Source organism: Dromiciops gliroides, chromosome 6 (genome assembly GCF_019393635.1).
Source record: "Dromiciops gliroides isolate mDroGli1 chromosome 6, mDroGli1.pri, whole genome shotgun sequence".
NCBI classification, from domain to species: Eukaryota; Metazoa; Chordata; class Mammalia; order Microbiotheria; family Microbiotheriidae; genus Dromiciops; species Dromiciops gliroides.
This window is the reverse complement of record NC_057866.1, coordinates 74,881,021-74,903,864: the sequence shown is the minus strand read 5'-3', so window position 1 is coordinate 74,903,864 and position 22,844 is coordinate 74,881,021.

Below are 22,844 nucleotides of genomic sequence, written 5' to 3'. Positions count from 1 at the left end.
GTCTTCCAATGAGAGATAATTTAGAAGACTTCAGGAAAAGATGGGTCTGACTCGGGCAAAAGGGAGGCCCAGCGCAGGGCAGCAGCCCAGCGCAGAGAGGGTCGGGGCAAGTCAGCAGGAGCTGCGGGCCACAGCCGAACAACTGAGGCCCCCGGAACCTGGCTCAAAAATCTGGTGGCCAAGAAGGACAGTAGAAAAACTTACCTGCACCAGCCGGGAGGGCGGGCGCTAGGGCCACGGATGGGACAGGTGGGACCGGGCGCCTGGCTGAGCGCACCCAGACAGGAAGTGCAGGGGGGCAAATTGCACACACAATGAAGGCCTCAGAGTAAAAAGCCAGTCACACAGCACCTATACCCCTGCACAAGAAGCCCAAAACAGGGACCCTGGTGCCCCCAGAGCAGATCTCAACTTAAAAAATAAACAAGCTGCAATAATGAGTAAGAAACAAAAAAGAGCCCTCTCCATTGAGAGCTTCTGTATCAATAGGGAAGAAGCCAACAGCAACTCAGATGAGGACAATAGCCTCAAATTGCCTACATGTGAAGCCTCACGAGGGAAGGTGAATTGGTCTCAAGAACAACAAGCCTTCCTGGAAGAGCTCAAAAAGGATTTTAAAAATCAATTGAGAGGTAGAAGAAAAAATGGGGAGAGAAATTAAAGCAAAACAAGAAAACTATGAAAAAAGAATGAGCACCTTGGAAAAGGAAGCACATAATTTCACTGAAGAAAACAATGCCTTAAAAAATTCATTTGGCCAAATGGAAAAAAAAAAGGTGCATAATCTCACTGAAGAAAACAATGCCTTAAAAATTAAAATGGGACAGTTGGAAGATAAGGAATCCATGAGACACCAGGAATCAGTCAAGCAGAATCAAAAGAATGAAAAAATAGAAGAAAATGTGAGATACCTCATTGGAAAGACAACTGATCTGGAAAACATATCAAGGAGAGACAATCTGAGAATCATTGGACTGCCTGAAAGCCATGACCAGAAAAAGAATCTAGAAACCATATTCCAGGAAATTATTAAGGAGAACTGCCCTGATATCATAGAATCAGAGGATAAAATAATCATTGAAAGAATCAATCACCTCCTGAAAGAGACCCCAAAAGGAAAACTCCAAGGAATATTGTAGCCAAATTCCAGAATTATCAGGTGAAGGAGAAAATACTCCAATCAGCCAGAAAGAAGCAATTTAAATATCATGGAGCCACAGTCAGGATTGCACAGGACCTGGCAGCTTTCAACATTAAAGGACCGCAAGGCTTGGAATATGATATTCCAGAAGGCAAAGGAGCTTGGATTGCAGCCAAGAATCTATTACCCAGCAAAAATGTTCATTCTCTTTCAGGGGAAAAGATGGACATTTAATGATATTGGGGACTTTCAATCTTTCCTGGGGAAAAGACCAGAACTGAATAGAAAATGTGATCTTAACATACAAGACTCAAGAGAAGTTTTAAAAGGTAAACAGAGGGAAACAAACAAACAAACAAAAGGTTACCCAATTAGGTTAAACTGTTTATATCTCTACATGGGAAGATAATACTCATAACTCTTAAGAACTGTAAATGTATTTGGGCAGAGAGAAGGAGTTTACACAGAGGGTATAAATATAAATTGTCTTTGATGTGATGATACAAAAAAAATTAAGGGGTTAAAAAGGGAGTCTATGGGGAGGAGAGGAAAGGGGAGGTGGAATGGGATGAATTATATCATGAAGAGGTGAAAAAAAACCTATTCCAATAGAGGGAAAGAAAGGAGGGATGAACATTGTTTCAACCCTACTCTCATTAGATTTGATTCAAAGAGGGAATAACACATATGCTCATTGGGATAAAGAAACTTAGCTCATTCTTTAGGGAAGCAAAAGGGGAAGGGGAAGGGGGGGACTGATAGAAGGGAGGACAGAAGCAAGGGAGAAAAGGGTAAAGAAAAGAGAGGGGGTCATAAAAAGGGAGGGCAGATTGGGGGAGGCAGGGGTAAGAAGTAAAACATCAGTGAGGAGGAATAGGGTGAAAGAAGGGGGAAAAGTACAAAGGGGGTAAATAGAATGGAGGAGAATAGACAGTCAGTAATAATAACTGTGAATGTGAATGGGATGAACTCTGCTATAAAACGGAAGCGAATTGCAGAGTGGATTAAAAACCAGAATCCTACAATATGCTGTTTACAAGAAACACATTTGAAGCAGAGAGATACACACAGAGTAAAGGTAAAAGGCTGGAGCAGAATATATTATGCTTCAGCTAAAGGAAAAAAAGCAGGGGTAGCAATCCTTATCTCAGACAAAGGGCAGGTAAAAATAGATCTCATTAAAAGAGATAAGGAAGGAAATTACATCTTGCTTAAAGGTACTATAGATAATGAAGGAATATCAATATTAAATATGTATGTGCAAAGTGGTATAGCATCCAAGTTCTTAGAGGAGAAGTTAAATGAGTTACAAGAGGAATTAGACAGTAATACTATATTAGTGGGGGACCTAAATCTCCCCCCCCTCAGAATTAGATAAATCTAGCCAAAAAATAAATAAGAAAGAAGTGAAAGAGGTGAATAGATTACTAGAAAAGTTAGACATGATAGATGTCTGGAGAAAATTGAATGGGGATAGAAAGGAATATATCCCTTTTTCTCCGCAGTACATGGCACATTTTCAAAAATGGACCATGTATTAGGGCACAAAAACATCATAGTCAAATGTAGAAAGGCAGAAATAGTAAATGCATCCTTCTCAGATCATGATGTAATAAAAATTACATGTAAGAAAGAGCCAGGGGATCTGGTACTGGCTAAAAAATAGAGTGGTAGATCAATGGAATAGGCTAGGCTCAGGAAATGCAGTAGTAAATGACACTAGTAATGTAGTGTTTGATAAACCCAAAGGCTCCAGCTTCTGGGATAGGAACTAAGTATTTGACAAAAACTGCTGGGAAAACTGGAAGATAGTATGGCAGAAATTAGGCATAGACCAACATGTTACACCTTATACTAAAATAAGGTCAAAATGGATACATGATTTAGACATAAGAGGTGATACCATAGGTAAATTAGGAGAGAAAGGAATAGTGTACCTATCAGATCTTTGGAAAGGAGAACAGTTTTTGACAAAACAAGAGATAGAGTATATTATAAAATGCAAAATGGATGATTTTGATTATATTAAATTAAAAATTTTTGTACAAACAGAAGCAATGCATCCAAAATTGGAAGGGAGGCAGAAAACTGGGAAACAATTTTTGAGGCCAGTGCTTCTGATAAAGGCCTCATCTCTAAAATATATAGGGAATTAAATCAAATTTATAAAAATCCAAGTCATTCCCCAATTGAGAAATGGTCAAAGGATATGAACAAGGCAGTTTTCTGATGAAGAAACCAAAGCTATCTATTCCCATATGAAAAAATGCTCTAAATCTCTAATGAGTAGAGAGATGCAAATTAAAACAACTCTGAGGTACCACCTGACACTTATCAGATTGGCTAAAATGACAAAAAAGGAAGATAATAAATGTTGGAGAGGCTGTGGGAAAATTGGAACACTAATGCATTGTTGGTGGAGCTGTGAGCTGATCCAACCATTCTGGAGAGCAATTTGGGATTATGCCCAAAGGGCAATAAAGCTGTGCATACCCTTTGACCCAGCAATTCCACTTTTAGGTCTTTTGCCCAAAGAAATCATGGAAGGGGGAAAGGGACCCACATGTACAAAAATATTTATAGCTGCTCTTTACGTGGTAGCAAGGAATTGAAGTTGAGGGGGTGCCCATCAATTGGGGAATGGCTGGACAAGTTGTGGTATATGAATACAATAGAATACTATTGTGCTGTAAGAAATGATGAGCAGGAAGAGTTCAGAGAAACCTGGAGGGTCTTACGTGAGCTGATGATGAGTGAGATGAGCAGAACCAGAAGAACATTTTACACAGTATCATCAACATTGAGTGTTGACCTACTGTGATGGACTATATTCTTCTCACCAATGCAATGGTACAGAAGAGTTCCAGGGAACTCATGATAGAAGAGGATCTCCAAATCCAAGAAAAAAAAAGAAAGAAAGAACTGTGGAGTATAGATGCTGATTGAACCATATTATTTCTTTTGTTTTGGGTGCTGTTGGTTTTTTTTTTCTATTTTGAGGTTTTGCATCACTGCTCTGATTTTTTCTCTTGTAACAGGATTAATGCAGAAATAGGATTAATGTTATTATGTGTATATATATGTGTGTGTATATATCTATATCTATATCTATATCTATATCTATATCTATATCTATATCTATATCTATATCTATATCTATATCTATATCTATATCTATATCTATATCTATATCTATAGAGATATATAGACATAACCTATATCAGATTACCTGCTGTCTAGGGGAGGGGGGAGGGAGGGAGAAAAATCTGAAATTGTAAAGCTTGTATAAACAAAAGTTGAGAACTATCTTTACATGTAATGGAAAAAATAAACTACCTTATACATTAAAAAATAAATAAATAAACAAATAAACAAACAAATAAATAAATAAAAGAAAGAGCCAGGGAAAAGTAGAATGAAAATCAATTGGAAACTAAATAATATCATTCTAAAGAATGAATGGGCCAAACAACAAATCATAGAAACAATCAATAACTATATCCAAGAGAATGACAATAATGAGACAACATACCAAAATCTATGGGATGCAGCCAAAGCAGTGCTTAGGGGAAAATTTATAGCTCTAAATGCTTACATGAATAAAAAAGAGAAAGAGGAGATTAACGAATTGGGCATGCAGCTTAAAAAGCTAGAAAAAGAACAAATTAGAAATCCCCAATTAGATACTAAACTAGAGATCCTGAAAATGAAAGGAGAAATTAATAAGATAGAAATCAAAAAAACTATAGAATTAATCAATAAAACTAAGAGCTGGTTTTATGAAAAAAACCAATAAAATAGACAAAATATTGGTTAATTTGATTAAACAAAAGAAAGAAGACCCCAATTGAGAAATGGTCAAAGGATATGAACAGGCAGTTTTCTCATGAAGAAACCAAAGCTATCTATTCCCATATGAAAAAATGCTCTAAATCTCTAATGATTAGAGAGAGGCAAATTAAAACAACTCTGAGGTACCACTTGACACCTATCAGATTGGCTAAAATTACAAAAAAGGGAAAATAATAAATGTTGGAGCTGTGGGAAAATTGGAACACTAATGCATTGTTGGTGGAGCTGTGAACTGATCCAACCATTCTGGAGAGCGATTTGGAATTATGCCCAAAGGGAGATAAAGCTGTGCATACCCTTTGACCCAGCAATACCACTTTTGGGTCTTTTCCCCAAAGAAATCATGGAAAGGTGAAAGGGACCCACATGTACTAAAATATTTATAGCTGCTCTTTACGTGGTGGCAAAGAATTGGAAGTTGAGGGGATGCCCATCAATTGGGGAATGGCTGGACAAGTTGTGGTGTATGAATACAATGGAATACTATTGTGCTGTAAGAAATGATGAGCAGGAGGAGTTCAGAGAAACCTGGAGGGTCTTGCGTGGACTGATGAGGAGTGAGATGAGCAGAACCAGAAGAACATTGTACACAGTATCATCAACATTGAGTGTTGATCTACTGTGATGGATTATATTCTTCTCACCAATACAATGGTACAGAAGAGTTCCAGGGAACTCACGATAGAAGAGGATCTCCAAATCCAATGAAAATAAAAAAGAACTGTGGAGTATATAGATGCTGAATGAACCATACTATTTCTTTTGTCTTTGGTGCTGTTGTTTTTTCTATTTTGAAGTTTTTCATCATTGCTCTGATTCTTCTCTTATAACAGGACTAATGCAGAAATAGGATTAATGCTATTATGTGTATGTGTATGTGTATGTGTATGTATGTATATATATATAACCTATATCAGATTACCTGATGTCTAGGGGAGGGGGGAAGGAGGGGAGGGAGGTAGAAAAATCTGAAATTGGAAAGCCTGTTTAAACAAAAGTTGAGAACTATCTTTACATGTAACGGGAAAAAAATAAAATACTTTATTAATTAAAAAAAATATAAATAAATCTACCTGGTTTGGGATTAGATTGGTGGATGGTGAATGGATGGATGGACGGATGGATGGGTAGATAGATAGATACTTTTTCCTGTTTTCTTTTATCTCTTTGTGGTTTGGATCTAGTAGTGACATTGCCATATCAAAGGATGTGCACAGTTTTATAGTCTCTAGGACCTAGTTCTAGTTTCTTTGACAGAATGGGTGGAAGAGTTCACTACTTCACCAACAATTTATTAATGTTTCCATAGTGGTGTTATTAAGAACTGTGGTCACTGCTCTCCTGATCTGTTCTGTGGTCTTTACTGAGGAAGGGTCCCTGTTCCCCTGAAGCCTGAACTGCTAGCACTCCTCTTGGCCTTGAAACTGTAACTAAGGCACCTTCTCCCTTGTGATTGATCACAAGGGCTCCTTTCTGCCCTGACATTGCAACCCAGAGCTGCTAATTGGCAATAAAATTACCAATAAGTGCCAGCTGTACCCAATGCCAGCAAAGTACCTCCTTTTCTGAGGAGTTGAACAATCACTTTACCATTTCTGGGCTGAGAGATATTGAAGGTGTAGCTGTTGCTGCTGCTGCTTCTGCTGCTGCTGTTGTTGTTGTTGAGCCTCTAAGGCCTACTACTGCTGCTTCTGCCATGCTCTTGCTGCACTCCAGGCCTATGCTTACCTCAATGTTAGAGGCCTCTACTGCAGACCTCCGAACTGTCTTAGGCTGAAAAAAAAACCTCTCCCTCTGACCTTTTGTTGGCTCTACCACTCCAAAATTTGATTTGAGGCATTATTTTAAAGTTGTTTTGAAGGGAATGTTGGGACTATTGGCCTGTACTCCATGATCTTGGCTCTGCCTGCAGAAAGCACTGGCTGTTTGTGCCTTACTTTACATCCCCGGCACTGTGGCTGGAAGTTTATAAGCATTTGATAAATATCTGTTGACTGACTGAGGTATTGAATCACTGAAGGATACAGGAGGGACTTCATGTGAACAAGAGTGTATATTTCATAGATTTGGAAAGGTTCCCTGGTCTCCACACTTTCTTCCTCTCTCCCTACCTACTCTCTGGCAATACCTGTATTAGAGATCCTTGATAATAAACTCCAGACAGATTCTCCACAAGAATGCTATTTTATTTTTTTTAATACAGGGCAATTGGGGTTAGTTGACTTGCCCAGGGTCACACAGCTAGTAAGTGTCAAGTAACGGAGGCCGGGTTTGAGCTCATATCCTCCTGAATCCAAGGCTGGTGCTTTATCTACTGTGCCACCTAGCTTCCCCCAGAATGTTATTTTTTTTAAGGCTAACATTTATATGGTGCTTTAAGGTTTGCAAAACATTCTATAAAAATATTTTATTTGATCCTCACAAAAACCCTTAGAGGGGGCAGCTAGGTGGCACAATGGATAAAGCACCTGCCCTGGATTCAGGCGTACCTGAGTTCAAATCCTGCATCAGACACTTGACACTTATTAGCTGTGTGACCCTGGGCAAGTCACTTAACCCCCATTGCCCCACAAAAGAAAAAAAAAGCAACCTTAGAGGTTTTATACTTTTATAGATGAGAAAACTGAGATAAAGATCAAAAGTCTTGCCCAGGTTCACAAAACTATTAAGTAGGTATCTGAGGTCAGATTTGAACTCAGGTCTGTTTGACTCTAGAACTATTGTTCTATTCAGTGCAACACTTAGTTCCTGAGCTCAGTTTCCTCTCTTCAATTTCTTCAGTGGAAGGAAGTGCCTATATGGGTACAATGGAAAATGAGGCATGGGACTTGAATGAAACCAATGTAATTGTGAATTAAAGTTTAAGGCAGATGAGATAGCTGTCATCAAGCATTTGAAGTCCTGCCATGTGGAAAAAAGGGATGAATCTTGTTTCACTTGGCCAAAGAAAGCAGAATGAGAAGATTATGGGAGGCAGTTATTTAAGGGGAAAAAATGCTTCCTCAGAAAAATCAATTACCTCAGGTAAATGTGTGTCCTACCTCACTGGAAATTTCAGGCAGATAGTGGATAAGCACATGTCAGTGATGAGGATTCTTGCTCAAATATGGATTGGGCCACATTGGCTATTAGACCCTTTTTACCTCTAAGTTCTGATTTTCATTCCTCCTCCTTGACAAAATATATTAGAAAGATCATTAAACCTATTTAACTCTCAGCCAATTTATTCACCTCTCAAAGAAGCCATTGTCCAGTCAGCATGCTTGTTCCAGATGGATACTTAGGTACCAAGTGGACTGGCCATACAAAATGCATGGCTGATTCTAGAAGAGAGAATTTTTTTCTTCTATTGAATTTTTCTGTATGAATTGTTTTCAATAATCACGCATTTCACTGAGGGTGACTGTAATATATGGAGTCTTGGTGCAATCAGCACATTTAAAAAAGAAATGAATCTGCAGAGGCAGCATGATGGTGTGAATTAGAAGGTGTGGTAGAATTATATATGGAAAGACCTGGGTTTTTATTCTATCTCTGACCACTACTAGCTATAATAGCCTGGGGAACTCACTTAAAGGTCTCCAATTCTCAGATTGCTCATCAGTAAAATAGGGATAATAATACGTTTAGGACCTATGTTATAGGGTTATTGGAAGTTTCCTTGAGCTAATATATGTTAAACACAGGAAAATTTAAAACACTCTATAATAATCAGAATGTTGTTGAGTGATTTTCCTACAGTGAGATTTATGAAGAAAATTTAAATGATCATAATTGAAGGAAGAGAAACTCCTTGTTAGAGGGGAGTCAAGTCAAATCAGCCAGAATTTTTGAAGTGCATATTATTTCAAACACTGAATTAAGTGTGGGAGACATGAAGAAGGGAGTTAGTCTTTTCCCTCAAGAAGCTCACATTCTAATGAGGATGACAAAATGCAAACAACCAGGTACATAAAATAAATATTGAGGATAAAATTGAAATAATCATTGAGGGGAAACACTAGCATTAAAGAGAATTTGAAAAGGCTTCAAGTAGAAGGTGAGGTTTTAGCTGGGAATTAAAAGAAGCTGGGGGGAGGGTGGCAGGGGCAGCTAGGTGGTGCAGTAGATAAAGCACCAGCCCTGGATTCAGGAGGACCTGAGTTCAAATCCGGTCTACCAAACACACTTGAGATTTTTGTACCATGTGTTCAACATCTCTACCATTGACAGAAATGAAAACATTCAGAATAGATGAGGGTTTGAGGGTGAAGGCAAATGGGTTCTTTTTTGGACATAGTAAAATGAAGATGTCTATAGGAAATCCAGTTGGAGATGTCCAATAGCCAGGTGATGATGTAAGATGAAGAGAGGGTCTCATTTTAGTCACTGAACCCCTTGAGGAAGGAAGGAGAATGTTCTAGACATTGGTAAATACTGATATATCAGAATATTTCTTGGGTGATACATGTGGACTGAATAAATTTCAATGAACAAGAGATTACTGCTTGCAGAAGTAAAAGGAGAGTTTAGAAGTGGCAAAGAATGGGAAGGATAATAGATAAAAATAGTAATAATGGTAATAATCATAATAATAATCAAAAATTTACCTATTATTTATTGTGTGCCAAGCACTGTACTAATCACTTAATAGTTATTATTTCATCTGATCCTTACAACAATCTTGGGAGGTAGAAGGTATAATTATATTCATTTTACAGATGAGAAACTGAGTAAAAAAGAGATGACAAAAAATTATCAGGGTTGCACAACCAGGAAGCATCTGAAGCCAAATTTGAACTGAGATCTTCTTTAGTCCCATAATTCTATCCACTGGTCACATAGCTTCCAGAAGAAAGAGGACTCTGACTCCCCTACTAGAACTATGGAGTTACAGGGGGGCAGAAAATGAGAGAAAGTACTGACATTACTGGAAAGGTTTTCCAGGGATATAATATGATTAGGAGGGAGGCTGGTCTCAGTGAATATCAGAAGACTGAAAAAGTAATAAAGGAAAAAAATAATGGAAGAGACTTTGTTATTCGTGGAACAAGCATTCAAGAGATTACAGTAGAAGCAATGGGTAGATCTAAAGTGGGAAGTTGGGGGGCTTGTGCTGAGGTGGAAAAGATAAAAGAATGGGTAATGGGAGTGGGAAACAGGGCTTATAAAATGGCAGATGAGTGTTCAGAATCACTGGGATTTAGAAGAGTATGATGAGGTAGATATATGCTACCATTGAGAAGTGAATTTAGGCTTTTTTTTTTGTGAGGCAATTGGGGTTAAGTGAATTGCCCAGGGTCACACAGCTAGTAAGTGTTAAGTGTCTGAGGCCGAATTTGAAGCCAGGTACTCCAGGGCTGGTGCTCTATCCACTGCTCCACCTAGCTGCCCCTAGGCATATTATTAATGACTAGAGAGATATCCACTGAGAAGGAAGGTGATTAGATTGTTCAGGGCATTTCCTCAGTGTTCAGCCTTGTGGCAGGTGATTATGTTGAGTGCTGTGAGGGCCAAAAGACCCCACATAAGGGAGGAACTGGCAAAGTTACAGTCTACAGGTAAGAGGCATGAGATTTGAATGTGGGATTAACTCATAGTACCCTGGGAAGACTCCATAGTGAGGTGGCCACAAGATGGCAAACTGAATATGGGGTTCCACAGAAAACCCCAGGCATATATACAGGGGTTGCTGGAGATCTAATGGAGGTTATAGCAAAGCAAGGTGCCATGGAAGATCAAAGGGACAAAAAAACAAAGGACAAAAGGGACTAGATACAAATATAGGGTGAAGAAACACTCCTGGAGGAATCCCAGGGACAAAGACAATGGAGCCTTTAAGGTTGAATTTTTGTTCTACTAAGGTAAATGTATTTTTAAAAATCATTCAACAGGGTGGAGGTACACTCTCAGAAGAGGATAGCAACATTGGGGCTCCTACATCCAAAGCTTCTAAGAAAAATATTAATTGGTCTGAAGCCATAGAAGTGCTCAAAAAGGACTTTGAAGATAAAGTAAGAGAGGTAGAGGGAAAAGTGAGAGTGACACAGAAAAGTAATGAAAAAAAAGTCTGAAGCTTGAAAAGCCAAATGGAAAAGCTCTCTGAAGAAAATAATTGCCTAAGAATTAGGTTTGAACAAATGGAAGCTAGTGACTTTATAAGAAACCATGACACAATAAATCAAATCCAAATGAATAAAGAAAAATAGAGGGCCATGTGAAATATCTTCTTCGAAAAATAGCTGACCTGGAAAATGGATCCAGGAGAGATAATGTGAAAATTATTGAACTACCAGAAAACAATGATTAATAAAAGATCTTAGACATCATCTTCCTAGAAATTGTCAGGGAAAATTGCCCTGATATTCTAGAAACAGAAGGTAAAATATAAATTGAAAGAATCCACTAATCACCTCCTGAAAGAGATACCAAAATGAAAACTTCCAGTAATATTGTAGCCAAATTCCAGAGCTCCCAAATCAAGGAGAAAATATTGCAAGCAGCTAGAAAGAAAAAACAGAACTACTGTGCAGCCACAGGCAAAATAGCACAACATCTAGCAGCTTCTACATTAAAGGATCTGAAGGCATGGAATACAATATTTTGGAAGTCAAAGGCATTGGGATTACAACCAAGAATCACCTACCCAGCAAAACTGATTATAATCTTTCAGGGGAAAAATGGGACTTCAAAGAAAAAAATTACTTTCAGTTAGTTATTCCTGATGAAAAGACCTGACCTGAATAGAAAATTTGACTTTCAAATACAAGACCCTAGAGAAGCATAAAAAGGTAAACAGGAAAAAGAAATCATGAGAGATGTTAAAAAGTTAAACTTTTTACATTCCTACATGGGAAGATGATACTTCTAACTCATAAGAACTTTCAGAGTATTAGGGCAGATGATAGCAATAAATTTATACAGAGGACACATGTGGGAATTGATTATGAAGGGATGACATCTGTAAAGCATTTATTTTTTGTTTATCATTTTTTGGTAGGGCATTCAGGGTTCAGTGGCATGTCTGGGGTCACTGAGTTGGTGAGTGTCTTGTGTCTGAGGCCAGATTTGGGCTCAGATCTTCCTGGGTCCAGGGCTACTGCTCTGTCCATTGTGTCACCTAACTGCCCCATGATGACATCTTTAGGGTAAAATTGAGGGGTGAGAGGATTGCACTGGGGGAGGAGGAAGGGGAGGGGTACAATGGGGTGAAATCTCAAATGAAAGAAGCAGGAATGGTCTTGTGGGGTGGAGGAAAAGATGAGAGAGGAGTTGGGGAAAATATGGGGGAGGAAGGGGGAAGAGTGAATGAGCCTTACACTCATCAAAATTGGGGATAAGGAGGGAGGAGTGAATGAAGGGAGGGCCAAGTGGGGGAGGAGACAGTCAGAAGCAAAACACTTTTGAGGAGGGATAGGGGGAAAGAAGATAGAAAATAGAGTAAATATCATGGGGAGGGAATAGGATGGAGGCAAACAGTTAACAATAGTAACTGAAAAATATTTTGAAGGAGAGGTGAGAGTAATGTGAGATGATGATGATGTTGATGATGGATGTATTGATGATGATTGTAGGGATATGAACATTTTTTGTTGAGGATTGATGGATGACGAGGACTAATTGATGAGGAGGATTGAATGATGAAGATGAGTATAGATTGATGAGATAGGAGGATTGAGGAGGAGAATGACAATTGATGGATGATGATTGATTTGTGATGATGATGACAAAATGTATGGTACTTTCTTTGCTGGGCTATTGTGAAGAAAATTCTTTTTCACTTATATGGTACTATATAAATGTTATGTATTATTGTTTTTCAATAATCAATCTCATGGGTTTATTGTAAAGAAATCTCTCTTTAAAAGAGTATATAAATGTAGTTTACTGGGAAAAAATTGATGAGCAAGATGCAATCAGAAAGACCTCAAAGGACCTGAATGAGCTGATGCAAAGTGAAATGTACTGTATACAAAAGAACAGTAATATTGTGAGAAGATCTGCTGTGAATGACTTGGTTATTTTCAGCAATGCAATGATCCAAGACAACTCTGAAGGTCTTATGAAAAATGCAATACATATAAAGAGAGAGAACTCATGGCATCTGAATACAGATTGAAGCATAATTTTTGTTAGTTTTTATATTAAATTTTGTTTTTGTCTGTTTTCTTTCACAACCTGGCTAATGTGGAAATATTTTGCATGACTCTTCACGTATAGTTGATATTGAATTGCTTGACTTCTTTGGGGACAGTAGAGAATTTGGAACGCAAAGTTGTTGTTTTTTTAATTGATAAGAAAATTTGTATTTTACATGTCACTTTGGAAAATAAAATTCTAAATATATATATGTATGTATGTATGTATGTATGTATGTATGTATGTATGTATGTATGTATGTAAAAATCACCCAACAATAAACAAAGTAGTACCTTGTATTCCTACATTCTGCAGGAAATTTTGTGACTGCTGTAGGTCTCCTCCTTTGTGTGTCTACTCATTCTCATGTAATATTTTAATCAAGGATTGTGTAGTTCATTCCTAGAAATTATTTTATAAAGTTGTCAAAATAAAGGTATGGGTCAGTACTTATTGATGCTTTTCCAATTGCCTTTCACACCACTAGTAATATTATCTATGATTTTTTTTCCTGTATTTCTTTGGAAACCTCTCTTCCAGATTCATTTTTAAAATGATTCCTCAATGCTTTCAAGATTTTCTAACCTCACTGTCCATCTATAGAGAAAGAACTGGCGGAGCCATTATGTAAATCAAAGATAATTTCACTTTATTTTTCTTGGACTTTTTTGTCTGTTTTCTTTCATACCATGACTTACATGGAAATGTGTTTTGCATGACTACACTTATATAACCTATGTCAAATTTCTTGCCTTCTCAATGAGGGGGATAGAAGAAGGAGGGAGAGAATTTGGAATTCAAAATTTTGGGGGAAACTATGTTAAAATTGCTTTTACTTGTAACTGGGAAAAATAAAATATTATATTTCAAATTTTTTTTCTAACCTCCAGTGTCAGGTTTATTAGCTTGTTCTTGAGCTGAGCCCACCTCTCTTCTATACTTCATATTTTCAAATGTAATGTCTAATTTTTATTTTGCTTATTTTGGAATTCCCCAGTCATTTGTTAATCAGTAAGTATTATAGCTTGCCATGTGGAATTAAAAGTTATATAAATACAAAGAAAACCCCAAATAGTCTCTGCCCACAATGAACTTAGATTCTAATTGGAGAAATAAAATGTACAGAAATATCTATATGAAACATAGATACAAAGTAATCATATAGTTTAAAACTGTAGAGATGGAAGACCTTGGAAAGGCATTATTCAGAAGAAGGCAGCATTGTATATGAGTGCTGAAGGAAGTCAAGGATTTTAATATCTGACGAAGAAAACATACACTCTTTGGAAATATTGACAAATCTGTCCTGTATTCCATTAGTCTGTAAGCTGTTTGAGGGCAGGTAATGTATTTCTTTCTATTAGTTGTATTCCCAGTATACAGCAAAGTGCCTGGTACATAGTAACTGCTTAATAAATGTTTATTGGATTGGATTATTATATTTATTGATTATCCCACCAATTTAAGCTGTTAGCATGAAATAATCATTATATTTCATGCCAAGAATTCTATAGAATTGTTTATACTTCCTTTTTGCTATATTATGAGGCAATTCATCTTATGATCTGCCATTATATTCCATAGTGTAAACCAAATGATTTTCGTATTTTAATCTTGCGGGTCATTACCTATAACCTACATGCTTCTCTCCTTAGCAACGGAATCAAATGAGAGCTGGATGAGGTTGTTTCTACACTCTTGGCATCTTTTTAAAGATGTTTGTACATATGTAACCGATATTAGATTGCTTTGTGTCTTGGGGAAGAAGGATTGAAGGGAGGGAGGGAGGAAAATTTGGAACTAAAATTTTTATGAAAACAAATGTTAAAAATTATCTTTACATGTCCTGGAAAATACTAAAATGCTTTTATGATTAAAAAAGAATGGTTACACACTAGCTAAACTTTTACAAGAGATGGTGATGATGAAAACTAATAGCTTTGGACTTCCAGGGCAGAGCCAAGATGGAGAAGGACAGGCAGTGACTCCTCAGAGTTCTCCCCCACATCCCTCCAAATCCCTTCAAATAAAGCCATAAGACATTTCCTAGAGCAGCAGAACCAACAAAAGGATGGGGTGAGATAATTCTCGTCAAAGACAGCTAAGAAATTTGGCAGGAAAGGTATGTAGTACGGTGTTGAGAGTGGGAGTGCAGATCCAAGCTGCACCATGCAGATCTAGCTCCAGCTCCATAAAATGAGGCCTATGGAGCTTTGGAATCAGCTGAGGCAGCAGCTACTTCTGGAACTCAGCTCAAAGTCTGGTGAGATGATCAAATGGTTGGCTAGAGGGAGATTGCAAGGGTCTCTGCTGGAACTGAGAAAGAACTTTGTTGCGTGTCCTTGCTCAGAACCAGGAAGCAGTCTTGAGTGGCAGCCCAGGTGGTGGAGGGACAAAGGCATGCCCAAACTTCTAAACACAGTGAAACAGAATTATGTTCCCAGGTTAAAGAGCAAGCAGGCCCGTGGTTACTTACAAACCAGAACAAAGGCCAGAGGAGTATAAAATGTTCCTCTCCTTAAATAGTATCACCTGGGACCTCCTGAAGCTTGGGACAGTGTACCATGCACACAGTGTCCCACTTTAAGAAGGAGTTAAAAGTCAAGACATAGGCTGGCAAAATGACAAGACAGAAGAAAATGCAGACACTAGAAAGTTTCCTTGGTGAGAAGGAAGATCAAAATACATCCTCAGAAGAAAATAACAAATTCAAAGTTCCTATATCCAAAGCTTCCAAGAAAAATATGAATTGGTCTCAGGCCATGGAAGTGATAAAAAAGTACTTTAAAGATAAGGTAAGAGAGGTAGAGGAGAAAAATGCAAAGACAAATGAGAGTGATGCAGGAGGGTCATGAAAAATCAATAGCTTAGATTTTTTAGGCTCCCATTTTTTACAATGGGACACTTCTTGTCATATTTTTCTTTCTTTTAATTTGATGATGATTCTTATCTCTCCCTCAACTAGCCAATTGTCTCATGATCATTGTCAGATCATGTTATAACTTCCTACATCAATATGATTAGTTTCTTATCAACTATGAATTTATAGTTATATACATTTTTGTTATGATGTTCAGTGTTAATTCTTTACACTTGTAGATAAAAATGTATATTGTATGCATGAGGCTTCTGAGTAGGGTTTTTTTTTCCCCTCCATCCTGAGCCATGTTTTCTAATCTATTTCTCCAGAACTGAATATATCACAATACCTACATGAAGACCAGCTTTGCTACTTACTGTCTTTGTGACCTTAGGTAAGTCACAATCTTTCTGGGACTCAGTGTCCTAATCTTTAAAATTAAGGAGATTGTATTGGATCAGGACTCTTTTATGCCATGGACTCCTCAGAACAATATTATTAAAAGCATTAATGTTTTAAAATAATGTTTCTAAATGCATCAATGCAATAAATGACAATTTTAAACACATAAAACAAAGCATATGGTTACAAAGGAACACAATTATATTGAAACATTTGTATTTTTTTCTTCTCATCCACATTGATGGACCATTATAATATATAAACAGATTCATTTAGGATCTAGGTAGCCCATTTTTAGAAACCTAGAGTAAATTATTTTTAAGGTCTTTTCCATCTCTAAGACCTGCAATCTTATGATCATTTCCATTGAAACGGAATATCAAAGTAAATGTTGAGTTGTTTTTGTAGGAGCACATCAAGTTGTTTATTGAATTTCTCTCCTTTTCATGAGCTGGAACATCCATTGGCACTTCAGTAATCATTATCATCCTACTGAACTTTTTGCTTATGGTCATCATAGCCCTTGTAAAACAAGACAATCAAATGTACCATGAAAAATTATGTTTCTCATTGCTTGATGAAACAAGCCTCTTTGCCTCTCTTAGATAAACCTATACAACCAACCGTGAAGTTAGCTATAAATTCATTTCATGTTCTGCTTTTGTTTATTATGAAAAATCTTCAATATTGATGAGTTGCTAATAGTATGCCAAATTACCAGAAGAAAATGGAATGCCTATTCCCCCCCTTTAATTCTAGGTCCCGGTTATTGTCTATCTTGCTCTGCCTGTCCAAAATACATTTTTATTATACCTATATGCTATCGCCCAGTTCTTCATTCATTTAATGAATCAATCAGAAAATAATCTTTATTTAATAACTACTTTGCAAAAGACTCTGTGCTAGTTAAGTTACTACAAAGAAAAGATTGAAACAGTTCCTAATATCTATTAGGTAGAGATGCTATAGCTCTATTCCTGAAGGGGACCTTATAGAACAATGTAATCTATCTCCATCATCTTACAGATAAGGAATCTGATATCCAGGGAAGTCAAATGATTTTCCTAAGGTCACAGATGTACTAAAGCATCAAAAATAGATTTTGAACAAATGTCTTCTGACTCTTGAGTAGAGTTCTTAACTGTTTTGGGGGGTCATAGACCCCTTGGCACTCTGGTGAAGCCTATGGATGGACTCCCTTTTAGAATAATGTTTGTAAATGCATACAAAAACATTCATAAGATTTCAAAGAAAATCAATTACATGGAATCACTTACTTTTGGGGGGGTTTTGTTTTTTTTTAGTGAGGCAGTTGGGGTTAGGTGACTTGCCCAGGGTCACTCAGCTAGTAAGTGTTAAGTGTCTGAGGCCAGATTTGAACTCAGGTACTCCTGACTCCAGGGCCAGTGCTCTATCCACTGTGCCACCTAGCTGTCCTGTGGAATCACTTATAAAATAATTTTTTTTAAACGTTCATGGGGCCCAGTTTAAGGATCCCTGCCAGTGTCCTTTCCATAATTTCTCCCTGAACATGTATATTCATACATACACACAAATATACATGTAAATGTATAAATGTATATATGTATGTATGTATGTATTTATAAAATAAGAACATAATCATGCCTATATGTTCTGCATCCATGCCACAGCAGATGGGCCCTCTGTTGTTCCCAGTCCCCACCTAATGAACAACCCCTGAAGCCATGTGATTGCCTAGCAAGATTTTTATCTGCATCAACCTGAACCCTTTGTCTTTGCACTTAGGCAGAAACAGTGAAACAGGATTGGATATAACTGCTATACCCTGAAAGTCCCATTTCCTGGTTCTACTGGTCATCAACCAAAGTAGGTCAGTCCGTCAATCCAACAATTCTATCCTGTGAGTAAATGTCTTCCTTCCATCAGCAATTATCTGAATCCCTTGTGGAGAAACTCAGCTTGCCAGGGCTGAAATAAATCAGAGAAAATATATTCCTCTGACCCCTGTTTTGAGTTAAGCAAAATGTCATTTTTCTGAAGGTCCATGCTGAATTTTTATATCAATAAAAGACGGAAAGAAAAAAAAAATCTCCTGAAGATTACTTGGAATGTTTCCAGTTTTACTCAAAGGCCAAGAATGCATTTTCTAGATCTGCATAAGATAGAAATCCCTCCTTTGGTTTTTACTTATTCTCTGGGTTCAGCAAGGAAGGGAGAAAGTGGAGACCAGTTTTCTGACCTTCTATGACCATATGGATGAAAACTGACCTCAATGGGTTCATAATATCCTATATTCTAACTTGTAGCCCAGGGAATTGGAATGAACACTGGTTAGCCCAGCCTACCTCTCAGCAAGTTTGGAGTGCCATATAGACGTAATAGTCACTTTCCCCAGAAGAGGCCTTTACTCTGGGCAGGAGGCACATCATCAAAACAAATACAGTGATTGTTCATGCAGGACTATTGCAAAATCTTTAGGCTGAATGCTGCCCATGTAGTCATGAATTTCTTTGGATTTGGCATCCTACCACCTATAGAGCACTCCTCTTACTCTGACCTACAGGTCAGATAAGTGCTTTTCTATGAGATTGTTTTTTTTTTCCTTTTTTTCAGTTTCATATTGGTTTCAGCAGGGTGCAGCCCTAGCATTTCTGGCTTTGTTGCAAATAGTTCCTTAGGTAGTGTGAGGTTTCTTGGGAAGGAGGTTTAGGAATTTAAGAGCTCACCTGGGACCTTGTGGTCCATCTCTCAGCAGTGTAAATAACATTTTACTAAAGTATTATTCAGAATCTAGCTGATTAGCTTTTAAACTATGGATATTCACAATCATTCAGTCTAAAAGTCAATTGAACACATAAAATAGCTGGGTTTTGAACTGTGTGGGATCCCAATTATAGAAAAACTTTGTCATTCAATACATCGGGAAAATCGTGCAAACTGGCTACTAACAATGTCAAGTAGGAGGAGCTAGGTCATGCAGTGGGTAGAGTACAGGACCTGGATTCTGGAGGACCTGAGTTCAAGTGTGGCCTCAGACACTTAACAGTTACTTGCTGTGTGACACTGGGCAATCACTTAATCCCAATTGCCCTGAAAAAAAACGAAAAAGCAACAACAACAAAAAAAACCAATGTCAAGTAAATGAGAACCAAATTATTGTCCCACATAGTTTATCTCTTGCTCTTTCTTCTAATAAAAAATAAATTGAGATTAAATTGAATGATAGTTGTAAAGTCCTACTTGGATTAAAAAAAAATCTAGTAAAGAACAACATGGCAGAAGCATAGCTTGTTAAAATCCTTATGGAAAAGATCCAGGGATTTTAATGGTCTACAAACTCAATATTAGTGAGTCTGTAGTGTGCAACCACAAAACCTAATGCATTTATTGGATAAAATGTTCATATCAAGATCACAGAAATATCAAAATATTTTAGGATGTATGAAGGGAAACATAGTGTTGATAACAAGGGAGGTGATCATTCCACTTCCCTAGTTAATTAATTTGTCTTGATTAGAACATATCTGGAGTACCATGTTCAGTCTTAGGTACCACTTTTTTTTTGGGGGGGGGCGATGAGGGTTAAGTGACTAGCCCAGGGTCACACAAGTAGTAAGTGTCAAGTGTGTGAGGCCTCATTTGAACTCAGGTCCTCCTGAATCCAGGGCCGGTGCTTTATCCACTGCACAACCTACCTGCCCACCCCCCAACTTCTTTTAATTCCCAGCTAAAACCTCACCTTCTACTATATCCAGTGTGCCACCTAGATGCCCCTCTGGGCCCCACTTTTAAGGACAATAATGCCAATGTTCAAAGTATCCACAAGGGCATTCAAAGTGGCAGGTAAGTGCCCCAAGATCAGGTGAGAAGAGGATCTATTGAAGGAATTTACATTCCAACAGGCTATCTAACACTACCCAGCAATATAATGAACAATAAAGAGGGAAAATGTTACTGTAAATATGTTTTAAATATATGTAATTTATGCCAATATCTCATTGGATAATGATGCTTCATTCAACCTATTTTGCCCATCTGTGATAGATATTCATTTAACAATTCTGTATTAAAGGTGGCCATTTTCTTTCTAATCGAAAAGATAGACCTCATTAATATTAATGGAATTTTTAAATAAAAGAAACTTCTAATGGTAAAATCCTGTTATAGACCAAGTAGGAAATAGTATGTCTCTTTGTCTAAAACTTAGTTTCCTAACCTCTATATATACATTACATATAATTCCAATATTTCAATAATTAAGTTCCAAATATCTTCTTACTTTTATTAATTGCTGATACAGTTATAATTATTTTCAACTACCTTAAAATATGTATTAATATTAAAAAAATAAAAACTACATGCTGCCTGAATATAGTATGACTTATTTGGATAACTGAGAGAAGCATCCCCTGAGAAAACAGCCATTAATAAATGTAATTAATTTTGGTGTGGCAATATCCACAAAGATATGCAACACTGAGCTTACTAATTCCTTTCTAGATAATTCTTCATGACAAATATTCATTTGACTTTCTAAGATATGTTAATGAGCTGAGTATAGTATCCTAGATAGATTTCCCAGGTCTGGTATGCACTTTTAAAAACATGGCTCCCAACTCACCATTGCTCTGCCCAAATAGCTTCTCATTAATAATATCCAAATTCATATTTAGATTTCACTCTGATTCATCCTATGTGAATTTATTTCTTAAAGTATGTACCTGGCCTTATCTTCTTAATTGCATACTGCTTCAGTAATGAACTTTGTATCACTACTGGTTTTTGCTTCAGTTTAATGACTAGTTAGTAATATGCCATTTTGATCCAGTCGTATAGTTTCCTGACAAAGCAACAAGCCTTTATTTAGGAATTACTATGTGCCAAGCACTGTGCTAAGTTATTCGAGGTACAATTAAAAGCAAAAACAAAAGTAGTTTGATATGAAAGACTATGGAGTAGTGTCAAGCATTGGATGGGCTTGGAGCCCAAAGAATTGGATTCAAAATCCAGCTCTAAGACCTTGTACAAGGGATTTTTCCTGCCTTGACTCATTTTCCTCTTCTGTTAAATATAGATGCTTACAATAATTACCCTAAAAGGATATGGAGAGGGAAAATGCTTGAGAAATCAGGCTTACCAGATGAGCCACTGCTATTAAGTTTGGGGCTGGCTGCTACAATTTCGTTTTGGTTATGAACATTCCTGGGTTTTAGGAAGGCATGGTGAAAAGTGAGCATTGAGGGTATTTTTTTTTCTTTTTAAAATTAATCTACAAACCCGTCCACTCACGCCCAAATAATGTGGCAAAAAAACAAAACAAAACAAACAAACAAACAACAAACAAAAGAAAAAAAAAACAGAGCAGCCTAATGTACATAAGAACAAAGGGATACTATTTCTCAGCAAAGGAGGGCAATTCTGGTCACCTACTAACCAGGCTGAAAAGCTCAGCTTGCAGTCTGGACCCAGCCAGGAAAAGACAGAGCTTCCAGTGCCAGTCAGAGTCTTCAGCACCAGCAGCTTCTGAGGCTCTGATCACAGACTGGTGAGGCGGTTCCATGATAGGCCAGGGTGAAGTGGAGGCAGTCTCTGCTGGAGTTGGGGCAAAGCACCCTGGGTCGGAATCACTGTGACAGTCTCACCTGTAATACTAATTAACTACCTTGTGGCTTTGGATAAGTCATTTAACCTTTTTTTAAACCTTTTTTAATCTATAAAATTATATTAATAATATTTGTCCAACTTTTCCCACACTTGTTGTGAGGCTGAAAAGAGGGCCTAGGTTATGAGGCTCTTACCCTAGAAGAGAGCCTAAAAGTCATCTACCATTCCACTTTACAGATAAAGAAACTGAGGATAGAGAGGAAAAGTCCCCAAAGTTACACAGGTAGTACAAACCAATAGAAGTGGGATTCTAACAGAAGTTAGAATTTTTATTTCATTATGAAGATAACACAAATGAATTAACTGAGCAAAGATTAACAGAGGGATAAATATAGGTAGGCATTTTGGTATGGTGGAAAACCAACTTTTAATCAGAAGACCTGACTTCTTTCTGGCTCTGTAACATTGATTAAGTTTATTTCTCTGCATCTCAGTTTTCACCTCTATAAAATGGAATTTATAATACCAGCCCCCAACTCACAGAATTGATTCAAGGATCCTATTATATCATGTATTCATAGTCCCTTATGATGTAAAGTATTATGTAAATTTAAGTTAATAGTATAAATATACAGGGGAAAAACACTAAATTCCTATTCCAAAACTATTGTGTGAGGCTTCTTATATAGCTTGACTTTATTGAATGTCCAGAATGCCAATTAGCTTTCTGCCTAAAAATGTAGCCTTTATTTTCCCTCAGGAATTATACAATAGAGTTGGTAACACATATCAGTCACACAATTACCTTGCTTGATTGATCTCAAATGTCTATCCTTGATATGCACACTCTATACTTAAAGTTGTTGTAACGTCAGAATTATATTT